The 18,220-nt window shown below is 41.7% G+C and overlaps 1 protein-coding gene across 1 annotated transcript in view; it reads left to right on the top strand.

Moving 5' to 3' along the window:
* The window catches only part of LOC138669823 (metabotropic glutamate receptor 4-like), a 269,231-nt gene that overhangs the window by 77,333 nt on the left and 173,678 nt on the right, over positions 1-18,220 (top strand). The gene's annotated exons all lie outside the window — the stretch shown is intronic.

The following is an 18,220-nucleotide window of genomic DNA, read 5'->3' as shown; positions in this document are numbered from 1 at the left end:
ATATACCTATGTGTCATCTCTTTTATATAGTATATACCTGTATGTTATCTCCACCTGTATATAGTATATACGTGTGTCATCTCCTCCTGTATATAGTATATATCTGTAAGTTATCTCCTCCTGCATATAGTATATACCTGTGTGTCATCTCGTCCTGTATATAGTATGTACTTGTATGTCATCTCCTCCTGTATATAGTATATACCTGTGTGTCATCTCCTCCTGTATATAGTATATACCTGTGTGTCATCTCCTCCTGTATATAGTATATACCTGTGTCTCATCTCCCCTGTATATAGTATATACATGTATGTCATCTTCTCCTGTATATAGTATATACCTGTGTGTCATCTCGTCCTGTATATAGTATGTACTTGTATGTCATCTCCTCCTGTATGTAGTATATACCTGTGTGTCATCTCCTCCTGTATATAGTATATACCTGTGTGTCATCTCCCCTGTATATAGTATATATGTGTGTGTCATCTCCCCTGTATATAGTATATATCTGTATGTCATCTCCTCCTGTATTAGACCGCGTTCACACATTATTTGGTCAGTATTTTTACCTTAGTATTTGTAAGCTAAATTGGCAGCCCGATAAATCTCCAGCCAACAGGAAGCCCTCCCCCCTGGCAGTATATATTAGCTCACACATACACATAATACACAGGTCATGTGACTGACAGCTGCCGTATTTCCTATATGGTACATTTGTTGCTCTTGTAGTTTGTCTGCTTATTAATCAGATTTTTATTTTTGAAGGATAATACCAGACTTGTGCGTGTTTTAGGGCGAGTTTCATGTGTCAAGTTGTATGTGTTGAGTTGCATGTGGCTACATGCATGTAGCGACTTTTGCGAGATGGGTTTTGTGTGGCGACATGCATGTAGCAACTTTTTGTGTGTCGAGTTGCATGTGACAGGTTAGTGTAGCAAGTTGTGTGCAGCAAATTTGGCGCATGGCGAGTTTCGCGCGTGGCGAGTTTTATGTGTGGTGCGTTTTGAGTATGTGCAAGTTTTGTGTGAGGCAACTTTTGCATGTGTTGCAACTTTTGTGCATGTGGCAATTTTTCCACATGTGCAAGTTTTGTGTGTGGCGAGTTTTCCATGAGGTGAGTTTTGCATGTGTGGCGAGTTTTGCGTGAGCCTAGTTTTGCATGTGGCGAGTTTTGCGCGTGGCGAGTTTTGAGCGACAACTTTTGTGTTTCGACTTTTATGTGGCGAGGTTGGTGTATGTGTGGTGAAATGTGTGCTGAGGGTGGTATATGTGTTCAAGCACGTGGTATTGTGTGCTGCATTTTGTGTGTGTTCATATCCCCATGTGTGGTGAGTATCCCATGTCGGGACCTCACGTTAGCAACTGTATGGTATATACTCTTTGGCGCCACCGCTCTCACTCTTTAAGTCCCCCTTGTTCACATCTGGCAGCTGTCAATTTGTTTCCAACACTTTTCCTTTCACTTTTTCTCCATTATGTACTGTAGATAAGGGCAAAATTGTTTGGAGAATTGGAACGTGCGGGGTTAAAATTTTGCCTCACAACATAGCCTATGACGCTCTCGGGGTCCAGACATGTGACTGTGCAAAATTTTGTGGCTGTAGCTGCGACAATGCAGATTCCAATCCCGGACATACACACATACACACATACACACAGATACACACATTCAGCTTAATATATATTAGACTAGCTGTGGAGCCCGGCGTTGCCTGGGCATAGTAAATATCTGTGGTTAGTTATAGCACCTCACTTCTCTTATTTTCCCATCACGCCTCTCATTTTTCCCCTCACATCTCTCATTTTCTCCCTTACACCTCTCATTTTTCCCCTTACTCCTCTTATTTTCCCCCTCATCCTTCTGATTCCCCCTAACACTTGTCATTTCGACCTCACATCTGTCATTTTCCGATCACTCCACTATTTTCCCTCACTCCTCTCAATTTGTACTCACACCTTTTCATTTTCACCTCACACCCCTCATTTTCACCACACACCTCTCATTTCCCCTCAGAATATACATGTTTGTCATCTCCCTTATAAATAGTATACACCTGTATGTCATCTCCTGTATATAGTATATACCTGTATGTCATCTCCCCTGTAAATAGTATATACCTGCTGTATGTCATCTCCTCCTGTATATTGTATATACCTATGTGTCATCTCCTCCTGTATATAGTATATACCTGTATGTCATCTCTTCTGTATATACTATATACCTGTATGTCATCTCCTCCTATATATAGTATATACCTGTATGTCATCTCTTGTATATAGTACATACCTGTATGTCATCTCCCCTGTATATAGTATATACCTGCTGTATGTCATCTCCTCCTCTATATACCTATGTCTCATCTCCTCTTTTATATAGTATATACCTGTATGTCATATCCTCCTGTATATAGTATATACCTGTGTGTCATCTGCTCCTGTATATAGTATATACCTGTGTGTCATCTCCTCCTGTATATAGTATATACTTGTGTGTCATCTCCTCCTGTATATAGTATATACCTGTGTGTCATCTCCTCCTGTATATAGTATATACCTGTGTGTCATCTGCTCATGTATATAGTATATATCTGTGTGTCATCTCCTCCTGTATATAGTATATACGTGTGTCATCTCCCCTGTATATAGTATATACCTGTGTGTCATCTCCCCTGTATATAGTATATACCTGTGTGTCATCTCACCTGTATATAGTATGTACCTGTATCTCTTCTCCCCTCTATATAATATATATGTGTGTGTAATCTCCTCCTGTATATAGTATATACCTGTGTGTCATCTCCCCTGTATATAGTATATATGTGTGTCATCTCCCCTGTATATAGTATATACCTGTGTGTCATCTCCCCTGTATATACCTGTGTGTCATCTCCTCCTGTATATAGTATATACCTGTGTGTAATCTCCCCTGTATATAGTATATACCTGTGTGTCATCTCCCCTGTATATAGTATATACGTGTGTCATCTCCCCTGTATATAGTATATACCTGTGTGTCATCTCCCCTGTATATAGTATATACCTGTGTGTCATCTCCCCTGTATATAGTATGTACCTGTATGTCATCTTCCCTCTATATAGTATATATGTGTGTAATCTCCTCCTGTATATAGTATATACCTGTGTGTCATCTCCCCTGTATATAGTATATATGTGTGTGTCATCTCCCCTGTATATAGTATATACCTGTGTGTCATCTCCCCTGTATATACCTGTGTGTCATCTCCTCCTGTATATAGTATATACCTGTGTGTAATCTCCCCTGTATATAGTATATACCTGTGTGTCATCTCCCCTGTATATAGTATATACCTGTGTGTCATCTCCCCTGAATATAGTATGTACCTGTATGTCATCTCCCTTGTATATAGTATATACCAGTGTGTCATCTCCTCCTGTATATAGTATATACCTGTATGTCATCTCTTCCTGTATAAAGTATATACCTGTGTGTCATCTCCCTTGTAAATAGTATATATGTGTGTCATCTCCTCCTGTATATAGTATATACCTGTGTGACATCTCTCCTGTATATAGTATATATCTGTGTGTCATCTCCCCTGTATATAGTATATATCTATATGTCATCTCCTCCTGTATTAGACCGCGTTCACACGTTATTTGGTCAGTATTTTTACCTTAGTATTTGTAAGCTAAATTGGCAGCCTGATAAATCTCCAGCCAACAGGAAGCCCTCCCCCCTGGCAGTATATATTAGCTCACACATACACATAATACACAGGTCATGTGACTGACAGCTGCCGTATTTCCTATATGGTACATTTGTTGCTCTTGTAGTTTGTCTGCTTATTAATCAGATTTTTATTTTTGAAGGATAATACCAGACTTGTTTGTGTTTTAGGGCGAGTTTCATGTGTCAAGTTGTGTGTGTTGAGTTGCATGTGGCTACATGCATGTAGCGACTTTTGTGAGTTTTGTCTGGTGACATGCGTGTAGCAACTTTTTGTGTCGAGTTGCATGTGACACGTTAGTGTAGCAAATTGTGTGCAGCAAGTTTTGCGCATGGCGAGTTTTGCGCGTGGCGAGTTTTATGTGTGGTGCGTTTTGAGTATGTGCAAGTTTTGTGTGAGGCAACTTTTGTACATGTATCAATTTTGCCACGTGTGCAAGTTTTGCGTGTGGCGAGTTTTCCATGAGGTGAGTTTTGCACGTGTGGCGAGTTTTGCGTGAGCCTAGTTTTGTATGTGGCGAGTTTTGAGAGGCGACTTTTGTGTTTTGACTTTTATGTGACTTTTATGTCGGGGCCCCACCTTAGCAACTGTACGGTATATACTCTTTGGCGCCATCGCTCTCACTCTTTAAGTCCCCCTTGCTCACATCTGGCAGCTGTCAATTTGTCACCAACACTTTTCCTTTCACTTTTTCCCCATTATGTAGATAGGGGTAAAATTGTTTGGTGAATTGGAACGCGCGGGGTTAAAATTTTGCCTCACAACATAGCCTATGACACTCTCGGGGTCCAGGGGTGTGAGTGTGCAAAATTTTGTGGCTGTAGCTGCGACGGTGCAGATGCCAATCCCGGACATACACACATACACACATTCAGCTTTTATATATTAGACTAGCTGAAGAGCCCGGCGTTGCCTGGGCATAGTAAATATCTGTGGTTAGTTATAGCACGTCATTTCTCTTATTTTCCCATCACGCCTCTAATTTTCCCAATCACATCTTTAATTTTCCCCCTCACATCTCTCATTTTCTCCCTCACACCTCTCATTTTCTCCCTCACTCCTCTCATTCCCGCCTAACACTTGTGTTTTCGACCTCACATCTGTCATTTTCCGATCACTACACTATTTTCCCTCACTCCTCTCATTTTGCACTCACACCTTTTCATTTTCACCTCACACCTCTCATTTTCACCTCAGTATATACATGTTTGTCATCTCCCTTATATATAGTATACACCTGTATGTCATCTCCTGTATATAGTATATACCTGTATGTCATCTCCCCTGTATATAGTATATACCTGCTGTGTGTCATCTCCCCTGTATATAGTATATACCTGTATGTCATCTCCTCCTATATATAGCATATACCTGTATGTCATCTCCTCCTATATATAGTATATACCTGTATGTCATCTCCTCCTATATATAGTATATACCTGTATGTCATCTCCTTCTATATATAGTATATACCTGTATGTCATCTCCTCCTGTATATAGTATATACCGGTGTGTCATCTCCCCTGTATATAGTATATATCTGTGTGTCATCTCCTCCTGTATATAGTATATACCTGTATGTCATCTTCTATATATAGCATATACCTGTATGTCATCTCCTCCTGTATATAGTATATACCTGTAGGTAATCTGCTCCTGTATATAGTATATACCTGTGTGTCATCTCCTCCTGTATTTAGTATATACCTGTATGTCATCTCCTCCTGTATATAGTATGTACCTGTATGTCATCTCCTCCTTTATATAGTATATACCTGTGTGTCATCTCTCCTGTATATAGTATATATCTGTGTGTCATCTCCCCTGTATATAGTATATACCTGTGTGATCTCCTGTATTAGACCTCGTTAACACGTTATTTGCTCAGTATTTTTACCTCAGTATTTGTAAGCTAAATTGGCAGCCTGATAAATCCCCAGCCAACAGGAAGCCCTCCCCCTGGCAGTATATATTAGCTCACACATACACATAATAGACAGGTCATGTGACTGACAGCTGCCGTATTTCCTATATGGTACATTTGTTGCTCTTGTAGTTTGTCTGCTTATTAATCAGATTTTTATTTTTGAAGGCTAATACCAGACTTGTGTGTGTTTTAGGGCGAGTTTCGTTTTGTGTGTGTTGAGTTGTGTGTGGCGACATGCATGTAGCGACTTTTGTGAGATGAGTTTTGTGTGGCAACATGCGTGTAGCAACTTTTTGTGTGTCGAGTTGCATGTGACAGGTTAGTGTAGCAAGTTGTGTGCAGCAAGTTTTGCGCATGGCGAGTTTTGCGCGTGGTGAGTTTTATGTCTGGTGCCTTTTGAGTATGTGCAAGTTTTGTGCGAGGCAACTTTTGCATGTGTTGCAAATTTTGTGCATGTGGCAATTTTTCCGCATGTGCAAGTTTTGCGTGTGGCGAGTTTTCCATGAGGTGAGTTTTGCACTTGTGGCAAGTTTTGCGTGAGCCTATTTTTTGCATGTGGCGAGTTTTGCGCGTGGTGAGTTTTGAGCGGCGACTTTTGTGTTTCGACTTTTATGTGGCGAGGTTGGTGTATGTGTGGTGAAATGTGTGCTGAGGGTGGTATATGTGTTCAAGCACATGGTAGTGTGTGGCGCATTTTGTGTGTGTGTTCATATCCCCGTGTGTGGTGAGTATCCCATGTCGGGGTCCCACCTTAGCAACTGTACGGTATATACTCTTTGGCGCCATCGCTCTCACTCTTTAAGTCCCCCTTGTTCACATCTGGCAGCTGTCAATTTGCCTCCAACACTTTTCCTTTCACTTTTCCCCATTATGTAGATAGGGAAAAAATAGTTTGGTGAATTGGAAAGCGCGGAGTTAAAATTTCACCTCACAACATAGCCTATGACGCTCTCAGGGTCCAGACGTGTGACTGTGCAAAATTTTGTGGCTGTAGCTGCGACGCCTCCAACACTTTTCATTTCACTTTTTCCCCATTATGTAGATAGGGGCAAAATTGTTTGGTGAATTGGAAAGCGCGGGGTTAAAATTTCACCTCACAACGTAGCCTATGATGCTCTCAGGGTCCAGACGTGTGACTGTGCAAAATTTTGTTTATGTAGCTGCGACGCCTCCAACACTTTTCCTTTCACTTTTTTCCCCATTATGTAGATAGGGGCAAAATTGTTTGGTGAATTGGAACGCGCGGGGTTAAAATTTCGCCTCACAATATAGCCTATGACGCTCTCGGGGTACAGACGTGTGACTGTGCAAAATTTTGTGGCTGTAGCTGCGACGGTGCAGATGCCAATCCCGGACATACACACACACACACATACACACACACACACACATATACACACATTTAGCTTTATATAGTAGATTTGTCATCTGTATACTCTTACATTTGTTATTTGCATGTTTTAGTATTTATTACCGTAAACGTATTCATGATTCTGTGTCTACTTTGTGCTAGTTTTCTTGTAGGGCTTTGTTCCACCTTATTATTGCCAAGCTTGTGGCTGCAGTTTATATGTAATGGATTTATACTGCAATATGTAACCGTACATGTATGTGTTCCTTTATAATGTGAATATTTGCCTCTTGCGGAAGTGGGGATTTTTTTGTTACACATTCCTATTTTTTAGTCTATTTTTTGATTTTTGATAACTTATTAATACTACATATGTGGATAATCATTATTAATAAATTATCAACAGTCTAAAAACAGACTAAAAAAACAGAATATATATATATAATTTTGAGTGTTTTGCTTCCATTGCTTATCGGTTGTACAATCTTGATATACGTAGCTTTTGATTTACCATTTTTGTGTTGTCCAAGTCAAGCAAGAATGAAACTGTATTGGATGGAGAGGTAGCAGAAGTGTAGCTAGCGATTCAGCTTGAGGTGGGAGGGAGAAACACATCTGAGTGGGCCCTGCCATATAGTAACTTTTCCCAGAGTCACTCTACATAATGTAATAATGGCTAGAGTTCTTGTATATACCGGTCCTTCTCAAAAAATTAGCATATAGTGTTAAATTTCATTATTTACCATAATGTAATGATTACAATTAAACTTTCATATATTATAGATTCATTATCCACCAACTGAAATTTGTCAGGTCTTTTATTGTTTTAATACTGATGATTTTGGCATACAACTCCTGATAACCCAAAAAACCTGTCTCAATAAATTAGCATATTTCACCCATCCAATCAAATAAAAGTGTTTTTTAATAACAAACAAAAAAACCAACAAATAATAATGTTCAGTTATGCACTCAATACTTGGTCGGGAATCCTTTGGCAGAAATGACTGCTTCAATGCGGCGTGGCATGGAGGCAATCAGCCTGTGACACTGCTGAGATGTTATGGAGGCCCAGGATGCTTCAATAGCGGCCTTAAGCTCATCCAGAGTGTTGGGTCTTGCGTCTCTCAACTTTCTCTTCACAATATCCCACAGATTCTCTATGGGGTTCAGGTCAGGAGAGTTGGCAGGCCAATTGAGCACAGTAATACCATGGTCAGTAAACCATTTACCAGTGGTTTTGGCACTGTGAGCAGGTGCCAGGTCGTGCTGAAAAATGAAATCTTCATCTCCATAAAGCATTTCAGCCGATGGAAGCATGAAGTGCTCCAAAATCTCCTGATAGCTAGCTGCATTGACCCTGCCCTTGATGAAACACAGTGGACCAACACCAGCAGCTGACATGGCACCCCACACCATCACTGACTGTGGGTACTTGACACTGGACTTCAGGCATTTTGGCATTTCCTTCTCCCCAGTCTTCCTCCAGACTCTGGCACCTTGATTTCCGAATGACATGCAAAATTTGCTTTCATCAGAAAAAAGTACTTGGGACCACTTAGGAACAGTCCAGTGCTGCTTCTCTGTAGCCCAGGTCAGGCGCCTCTGCCGCTGTTTATGGTTCAAAAGTGGCTTTACCTGGGGAATGCGGCACCTGTAGCCCATTTCCTGCACACGCCTGTGCACGGTGGCTCTGGATGTTTCCACACCAGACTCAGTCCACTGCTTCCTCAGGTTCCCCAAGGTCTGGAATCGGTCCTTCTCCACAATCTTCCTCAGGGTCCGGTCTCCTCTTCTCGTTGTACAGCGTTTTCTGCCACATTGTTTCCTTCCAACAGACTTACCATTGAGGTGCCTTGATACAGCACTCTGGGAACAGCCTATTTGTTGAGAAATTTCTTTCTGGGTCTTACCCTCTTGCTTGAGGGTGTCAATGATGGCCTTCTTGACATCTGTCAGGTCGCTAGTCTTACCCATGATGAGGGTTTTGAGTAATGAACCAGGCAGGGAGTTTATAAAAGCCTCAGGTATCTTTTGCATGTGTTTAGAGTTAATTAGTTGATTCAGAAGATTAGGGTAATAGGTCGTTTAGAGAACCTTTTCTTGATATGCTAATTTATTGAGACAGGTTTTTTGGGTTATCAGGAGTTGTATGCCAAAATCATCAGGAATAAAACAATAAAAGACCTGACAAATTTCAGTTGGAGGATAATGAATCTATAATATATGAAAGTTTAACTGTAATCATTACATTATGGTAAATAATGAAATTTAACACTATATGCTAATTTTTTGAGAAGGACCTGTATAGTTTTAAGTCTTCTAAATCCTTACTACTTAGAATAATAATTGCCCCTTAGTTCCTCCATACAATAATAATGTTTCCTTAGTCTTCTCCCATATAGTATTAATGTCCCCTGAGGCAAAAATTATGGCTCCAGGGTCACCACACATACAGTAATAATATCCCCAGATTCCTCCCACATATAGTAATAATGTTCTCTGAGTCTCACGCATATATACTAATAATAAGGCCTGAGTTCTGCCATAAAAAATAATAGCGCGCCAAAAACCTAGTAGGAGTAGGAGTGTTACTGCTAGTAGGTCAAAACATTTCATATCTGTCAACTTTTAAAAGCATATCTGAAGTAACCTTGCCCCTATTGAAGCACCTATTGAGCAGTATGAGGGCCCTACAGCTCCTTAACAAGATATGATTCCACCACCGCACCTCACATATAATATGATCCCTTCACATCCCCAACACATAGCAAGATGACCCCACAACCCACTACAAATACTAAAATAAAAAATTCACACATAAATATATTCACCTAACCTTGGATATTAGAGTCTGTCAGCACAGTCAGGGTCCTAGAGCAGGTGGAGCCACACTGTGACGTCATTGTGCCCCCTGCCCCAGGTCTCTGACATCCTGTGAGAGCCCCTCTCCATTCTGTATGTCATATATCTAAAAATATGAGAACTAAAATCTAAGTTTTCCTAGGTATAGACATATAACAGTGCATCCTGGTCGTTCTGCGCATAAATGGGGGCACTGTCATCTTAAAATAATCTTATTAGATTGCATATAAATGATAAACATAATGGCTCACCATTCTGCTATTTTTTCGATTTGGAAAGCAATAAATAAGGACCTGATTTTTGCCTTTGGCATCTTAGTTCCAGACTTTAATACAGTATGACTGAATATGTTAGCATATATATGTTGAGCATCTGTACTCTTTTTCAGGTGTCATCCACTACTGTTGGACCCTAGAAATGTTAAGGTGTCTATGGAAAATTGTATATTTAAAAACAGAAACTTACTAAATATCTACTATATAATTGTCTAAGGGTCACTTCCGTCTGTCCTTCTGTCTGTCACGGTTATTCATTCGCTGATTGGTCTCAGCAGCTGCCTGTCATGGCTGCCGCGACCAATCAGCGACAGGCACAGTCCGGAAGAAAATGGCCGCTCCTTACTCCCCGCAGTCACTGCCTGTCGCCCGCATACTCCCCTCCGGTCACCGCTAACACAGGGTTAATACCGGCGGTAACACAGCATTATGCCGCGGGTAACGCACTCTGTTACCGCCGCTATTAACCCTGTGTTTCCCCAACTTTTTACTATTGATGCTGCCTATGCGGCATCAATAGTAAAAAATGTAATGTTAAAAATATTTAAAAAATTAACCCCTTTACCCCCAAGGGTGGTTTGCACGTTAATGACCAGGCCAATTTTTACAATTCTGACCACTGTCCCTTTATGAGGTTATAACTCCGAAACGCTTCAACGGATCCTGGTGATTCTGACATTGTTTTCTCGTGACATATTGTACTTCATGATAGTGGTAAAATTTCTTTGATAGTACCTGCGTTTATTTGTGAAAAAAACGGAAATTTGGCGAAAATTTTGAAAATTTCGCAATTTTCAAACTTTGAATTTTTATGCAATTAAATCACAGAGATATGTCACACAAAATACTTAATAAGTAACATTTCCCACATGTCTCCTTTACATCAGCATAATTTTGGAACCAATTTTTTTTTTTGTTAGGGAGTTATAAGGGTTAAAAGTTGACCAGCAATTTCTCATTTTTACAACACCATTTTTTTTTAGGGACCACGTCTCATTTGAAGTCATTTTGAGGGGTCTATATGATAGAAAATGCCCAAGTGTGACACCATTCTAAAAACTGCACCCCTCAAGGTGCTCAAAACCACATTCAAGAAGTTTATTAACCCTTCAGGTGTTTAATAGGAATTTTTGGAATGTTTAAATAAAAATGAACATTTAACTTTTTTACACAAAAAATTTACTTCAGCTCCAATTTGTTTTATTTTACCAAGGGTAACAGGAGAAATTGGACCCAAAAAGTTGTTGTCCAATTTGTCCTGAGTACGCTGATACCCCATATGTGGCAGTAAACCACTGTTTGGGCGCATGGGAGAGCTCGGAAGGGAAGGAGCGCTATTTGACTTTTCAATGCAAAATTGACAGGAATTGAGATGGGACGCCATGTTGCGTTTGGAGAGCGACTGATGTGCCTAAACATTGAAACCCCCCACAAGTGACACCATTTTGGAAAGTAGACCCCCTAAGGAACTTATCTGTATGTGTGGTGAGCACTTTGACCCACCAAGTGCTTCACAGAAGTTTATAATGCAGAACCGTAAAAATAAAAAATCATATTTTTTCACAAAAATTATATTTTTGCCCCCAATTTTTTATTTTTCCAAGGGTAAGAGAAGAAATTGGACCTCAAAAGTTGTTGTCCAATTTGTCCCGAGTATGCTGATACCCCATATGTGGGGGTAAACCACTGTTTGGGCGCATGGGAGAGCTCGGAAGGGAAGGAGCGCCGTTTGACTTTTCAATGCAAAATTGACAGGAATTGAGATGGGACGCCATGTTGCGTTTGGAGAGCCACTGATGTGCCTAAACATTGAAACCCCCCACAAGTGACACCATTTTGGAAAGTAGACCCCCTAAGGAACTTATCTGGATGTGTGGTGAGCACTTTGACCCACCAAGGGCTTCACAGAAGTTTATAATGCAGAGCCATAAAAATAAAACAAAATTTTTTTCCCACAAAAATTATTTTTTAGCCCCCAGTTTTGTATTTTCCCTAGGGTAACAGGAGAAATTGGACCCCAAAAGTTGTTGTCCAATTTGTCCTGAGTACGCTGATACCCCATATGTGGGGGGGAACCACCGTTTGGGCGCATGGGAGGGTTCGGAAGGGAAGGAGCGCCATTTGGAATGCAGACTTAGATGGAATGGTCTGCAGGCGTCACATTGCGTTTGCAGAGCCCCTAATGTACCTAAACAGTAGAAACCCCCCACAAGTGACACCATTTTGGAAAGTAGACCCCCTAAGGAACTCATCTTGATGTGTTGTGAGAGCTTTGAACCCCCAAGTATTTCACTACAGTTTATAACGCAGAGCCATGCAAATAAAAAATATTTTTTTTCCACAAAAATTATATTTTAGCCCCCAGTTTTGTATTTTTCCAAGGTTAGCAGGAGAAATTGGACCCTAAATGTTGTTGTCCAATTTGTCCTGAGTACGCTGATACCTGATATGTGGGGGGGAACCACCGTTTGGGCGCATGGGAGGGCTCGGAAGGGAAGGAGCATCATTTGGAATGCAGACTTAGATGGATTGGTCTGCAGGCGTCACATTGCGTTTGCAGAGCCCCTAATGTACCTAAACAGTAGAAACCCCCCACAAGTGACCCCATATTGGAAACTAGACCCCTCAATGAACTTATCTAGATGTGTTGTGAGAACTTTGAACCCCCAAGTGTTTCACTACAGTTTATAACGCAGAGCCGTGAAAATAAAAAATCTTTTTGTTTTCCCACAAAAATTATTTTTTAGCCCCCAGTTTTGTATTTTCCCAAGGGTAACAGGAGAAATTGGTCCACAAAAGTTGTTGTCCAATTTGTCCTGAGTACGCTGATACCCCATATGTTGGGGTAAACCCCTGTTTGGGCACACAGGAGAGCTCGGAAGGGAAGGAGCACTGTTTTACTTTTTCAACGCAGAATTGGCTGGAATTGAGATCGGACGCCATGTCGTGTTTGGAGAGCCCCTGATGTGCCGAAACAGTGGAAACCCCCCAATTATAACTGAAACCCTAATCTAAACACACCCCTAACCCTAATTCCAACGGTAACCCTAACCACACCTCTAACCCTGACACACCCCTAACCCTAATCCCAACCCTATTCCCAACTGTAAATGTAATCTAAACCCTAACCCTAACTTTAGCCCCAACCCTAACTGTAGCCCCAACCCTAACCCTAACCCTAGCCCTAACCCTAGCCCTAACCCTAGCCCTAACCCTAACCCTAGCCCTAGCCCTAACCCTAGCCCTAACCCTAACCCTAGCCCTAACCCTAGCCCTAACCCTAGCCCTAACCCTAACCCTAGCCCTAACCCTAGCCCTAACCCTAGCCCTAGCCCTAACCCTAGCCCTAACCCTAGCCCTAATCCTAGCCCTAGCCCTAACCCTAGCCCTAACCCTAGCCCTAATGGGAAAATGGAAATAAATACATTTTTTTTAATTTTTCCCTAACTAAGGGGGTGATGAAGGGGGGTTTGATTTACTTTTATAGCGAGTTTTTTAGCGGATTTTTATGATTGGCAGCCGTCACACACTGAAAGACCCTTTTTATTGCAAAAAATATTTTTTGCAATACCACATTTTGAGAGCTATAATTTTTCCATATTTTGGTCCACAGAGTCATGTGAGGTCTTGTTTTTTGCGGGACGAGTTGACGTTTTTATTGAAAACATTTTTGGGCACATGACATTTTTTTATCGCTTTTTATTCCGATTTTTGTGAGGAAGAATGACCAAAAGCCAGCTATTCATGAATTTCTATTGGGGGAGGCGTTTATACCGTTCCGCGTTTGGTAAAATTGATAAAGCAGTTTTATTCTTCGGGTCAGTACGATTACAGCGATACCTCATTTATATAATTTTTTTATGGTTTGGTGCTTTTATACGATAAAAACTATTTTACAGAAAAAATAATTATTTTTGCATCGCTTTATTCTCAGGACTATAACTTTTTTATTTTTTTGCTGATGATGCTGTATGGCGGCTCTTTTTTTGCGGGACAATATGACGCTTTCAGCGGTACCATGGTTATTTATATCTGTCCTTTTGATCGCGTGTTATTCCACTTTTTGTTCGGCGGTATGATAATAAAGCGTTGTTTTTTGCCTCGTTTTTTTTTTTTTTTTCTTACGGTGTTTACTGAAGGGGTTAACTAGTGGGACAGTTTTATAGGTCGGGTCGTTACGGACGCGGCGATACTAAATATGTGTACTTTTATTGTTTTGTTTTTTTTATTTAGATGAAGAAATGTATTTATGGGAATAATATTTTTTTTTTTTTTCCATTATTTTGGAATATTTTTTTTTATTTTTTTTACACATTTGGAAAATTTTTTTTTTACTTTTTTACTTTGTCCCAGGGGGGGACATCACAGATCAGTGATCTGACAGTTTGCACAGCACTCTGTCAGATCACTGATCTGACATGCAGCGCTGCAGCCTTCACAGTGCCTGCTCTAAGCAGGCTCTGTGAAGCCACCTCCCTCCCTGCAGGACCCGGATCCGCGGCCATCTTGGATCCGGGGCTCGAGCAGGGAGGGAGGGAGGTAAGACCCTCGCAGCAACGCGATCACATCGCGTTGCTGCGGGGGGCTCAGGGAAGCCCGCAGGGAGCCCCCTCCCTGCGCGGTGCTTCCCTGCACCGCCGGCACATCGCGATCATCTTTGATCGCGGTGTGCCAGGGGTTAATGTGCCGGGGGCGGTCCGTGACCGCTCCTGGCACATAGTGCCGGATGTCAGCTGCGATGAGCAGCTGACACCCGGCCGCGATCGGCCGCGCTCCCCCCGTGAGCGCGGCCGATCGGCTATGACATACTATCCCGTCCAGGGTCAGATAAGCCCAGGGCACCTCGACGGGATAGTACGTCTAAGGTCACAGAGGGGTTAAAAAACCCTGCTATACTCACCTTCCATAGCAGCTCGCACCGGCCGCCATCTTCCGTTGCAGGTTCCGGTGGCAAAGATAGTATGGCAGAAGGACCTGCCATGACATCACGGTCATGTGACCGTGACATCATCACAGGCCCTGCGCGCCTGTGCGAGAAGGACCTGCCATGACGTCACGGTCATGTGACCGCGACTTCATCACAGGCCCTGCGCTACAAAGACCTGCCATGACATCACGGTCATGTGACCGCGACGTCATCACAGGTCCTGCGCTCATACCAACCCTGGGACCGGAAGCTGCCGTGGACTACAAGGGCTCCCTCGGAAAGGTGAGTATATGTTTTTTTTTTAAACCTGTGACAAACCTGGCTGGGCAATATACTACGTGACTGGCCAATATACTACGTAGCTGGGCAATATACTACGTGGCTCTGTGCTGTATACTACTTTGCTGGGAAATATACTACGTGACTGGGCAATATACTACGTGGCTGGGCAATATACTACGTAACTGGGCAATATACTACGTGACTGGGCAATATACTACGTCGCTGTGCAATATACTACGTGGCTCTGTGCTGTATACTACTTCGCTGGGCAATATACTACTTTGCTGGGAAATATACTACGTCGCTGTGCAATATACTACGTGGCTCTGCGCTGTATACTACATCGCTGTGCAATATACTACGTGGTTCTGTGCTGTATACTACGTGACTGGGCAATATACTACGTGACTGGACAATATACTACGTGGCTGGGCAATATACTACGTGACTGGACAATATACTACGTGACTGGGCAATATACTACGTGACTGGGCAATATACTACATCGCTGGGCAATATACTACGTGACTGGGCAATATACTACGTGGCCGGGCAATATACCATGGGATCAATGGTGCTATATAAATAAATAATAATAATATACTACGTGGCTGGGAAATTTACTACGTGGCTGGGCAATATACTACGTGGCTGGGCAATATACTACATGGGCTGTATATACTACGTGACTGGGCAATATACTACGTGGTTGGGCAATATACTACGTGGCTCTGTGCTGTATACTACTTTGCTGGGAAATATACTACGTGACTGGGCAATATACTACGTGGCTGGGCAATATACTACGTGGCTGGGCAATATACTACATGGGCTGTATATACTACGTGACTGGGCAATATACTACGTGGTTGGGCAATATACTACGTGGCTCTGTGCTGTATACTACTTTGCTGGGAAATATACTACGTGGCTGGGCAATATACTACGTGGCTGGGCAATATACTACATGGGCTGTATATACTACGTGACTGGGCAATATACTACGTGGTTGGGCAATATACTACGTGGCTCTGTGCTGTATACTACTTTGCTGGGAAATATACTACGTGACTGGGCAATATACTACGTCGCTGGGCAATATACTACGTGGCTCTGTGCTGTATACTACTTTGCTGGGAAATATACTACGTGACTGGGCAATATACTACGTGGCTGGGCAATATACTACGTAACTGGGCAATATACTACGTGACTGGGCAATATACTACGTCGCTGTGCAATATACTACGTGGCTCTGTGCTGTATACTACTTCGCTGGGCAATATACTACTTTGCTGGGAAATATACTACGTCGCTGTGCAATATACTACGTGGCTCTGCGCTGTATACTACATCGCTGTGCAATATACTACGTGGTTCTGTGCTGTATACTACGTGACTGGGCAATATACTACGTGACTGGACAATATACTACGTGGCTGGGCAATATACTACGTGACTGGACAATATACTACGTGACTGGGCAATATACTACGTGACTGGGCAATATACTACATCGCTGGGCAATATACTACGTGACTGGGCAATATACTACGTGGCCGGGCAATATACCATGGGATCAATGGTGCTATATAAATAAATAATAATAATATACTACGTGGCTGGGAAATTTACTACGTGGCTGGGCAATATACTACGTGGCTGGGCAATATACTACATGGGCTGTATATACTACGTGACTGGGCAATATACTACGTGGTTGGGCAATATACTACGTGGCTGGGCAATATACTACATGGGCTGTATGTACTACGTGACTGGGCAATATTTTACATGGTTGGGCAATATACTACGTGGCTGGGCAATGTACTACGTGGCTGGGCAATATACTACGTGGGCTGTGCAATATACTACGTGGACATGCATATTCTAGAATACTCGATTCGTTAGAATCGGGCCACCATCTAGTATATATATTTATGAGTGCGTTTGTGACATCACATAGTTGTAGCTGAATCTACTTTAGCAATAATGTTCTGAAGTGGAAATTTGGCTAATATACCAGTGTACGAGTATTTGCTTATTGATGGTAATTTAAAGGGTTAAATGACATAGACTTGGTAGAAAAACAATCAGGTTATAGACATTTCATATTCAATTATAAAGCATTTTTGAAGCAGTTTTCCTTTATTTCTTTAGCTGCAAAGATTGTCTCTGACAGAGGTCTGTGTAAAATATTGTAGGACATTGGACAGAGGGACTAACCAGTATTTAGCTGTGCAATCAGACGGTGTAAGATGTTGGAGGGTCACAGAACCGGTGTAAAATGTAAATGTTTATGCTGTGGGTATATTACTACAAGGATTGATTTGCTTATCTCTCCTTCCACACTACCTCCCTCTTTTACTCTATTCCGTGTACACCATTCGTCAAACCCTTTTATCTCTCCCTCCTCTTGCCTTTCTCTTGCATTTGGTGAACTTTAGCAGCAAATAATGGGAACTAGATGAAAGTTAGGTTATCTGCTATCTTCATAATAGCAGATGCATGGGCTACGCACATATATTATTGATTAGAGGCAAGTGTAATGCTTTAGCTGTCATATCAGTATAGGCAGATGCATGTATATTATTTTTTGCAGCATACTAAATACCACAAGCCGTCCTTAACCTTTCAAATTATAATTCTAAGTTTGCATTACATTTTTTTCCATACAATGAAGCGTCTCTGATAAAGAGCCGTTTACACCAGTTGATGATTGCCCAAATGCATATTCAACTGACTATTCTATCTTGTTCTTTGTCCAGTGTAAAACACCCAATAATCAAACCACAAAATACTCATAATTTTTTCACATTCTTTAAGATCATCATTGTTCAGCAGCACATCCGCAGTCCAGCTGCGATACACTTAGGGAAATTC

Source organism: Ranitomeya imitator, chromosome 3, assembly GCF_032444005.1.
Source record: "Ranitomeya imitator isolate aRanImi1 chromosome 3, aRanImi1.pri, whole genome shotgun sequence".
Classification (NCBI taxonomy): Eukaryota; Metazoa; Chordata; class Amphibia; order Anura; family Dendrobatidae; genus Ranitomeya; species Ranitomeya imitator.
The sequence above is the reverse complement of the archived record's forward strand: the minus strand, read 5'-3'. Positions and strand labels throughout refer to the sequence as shown.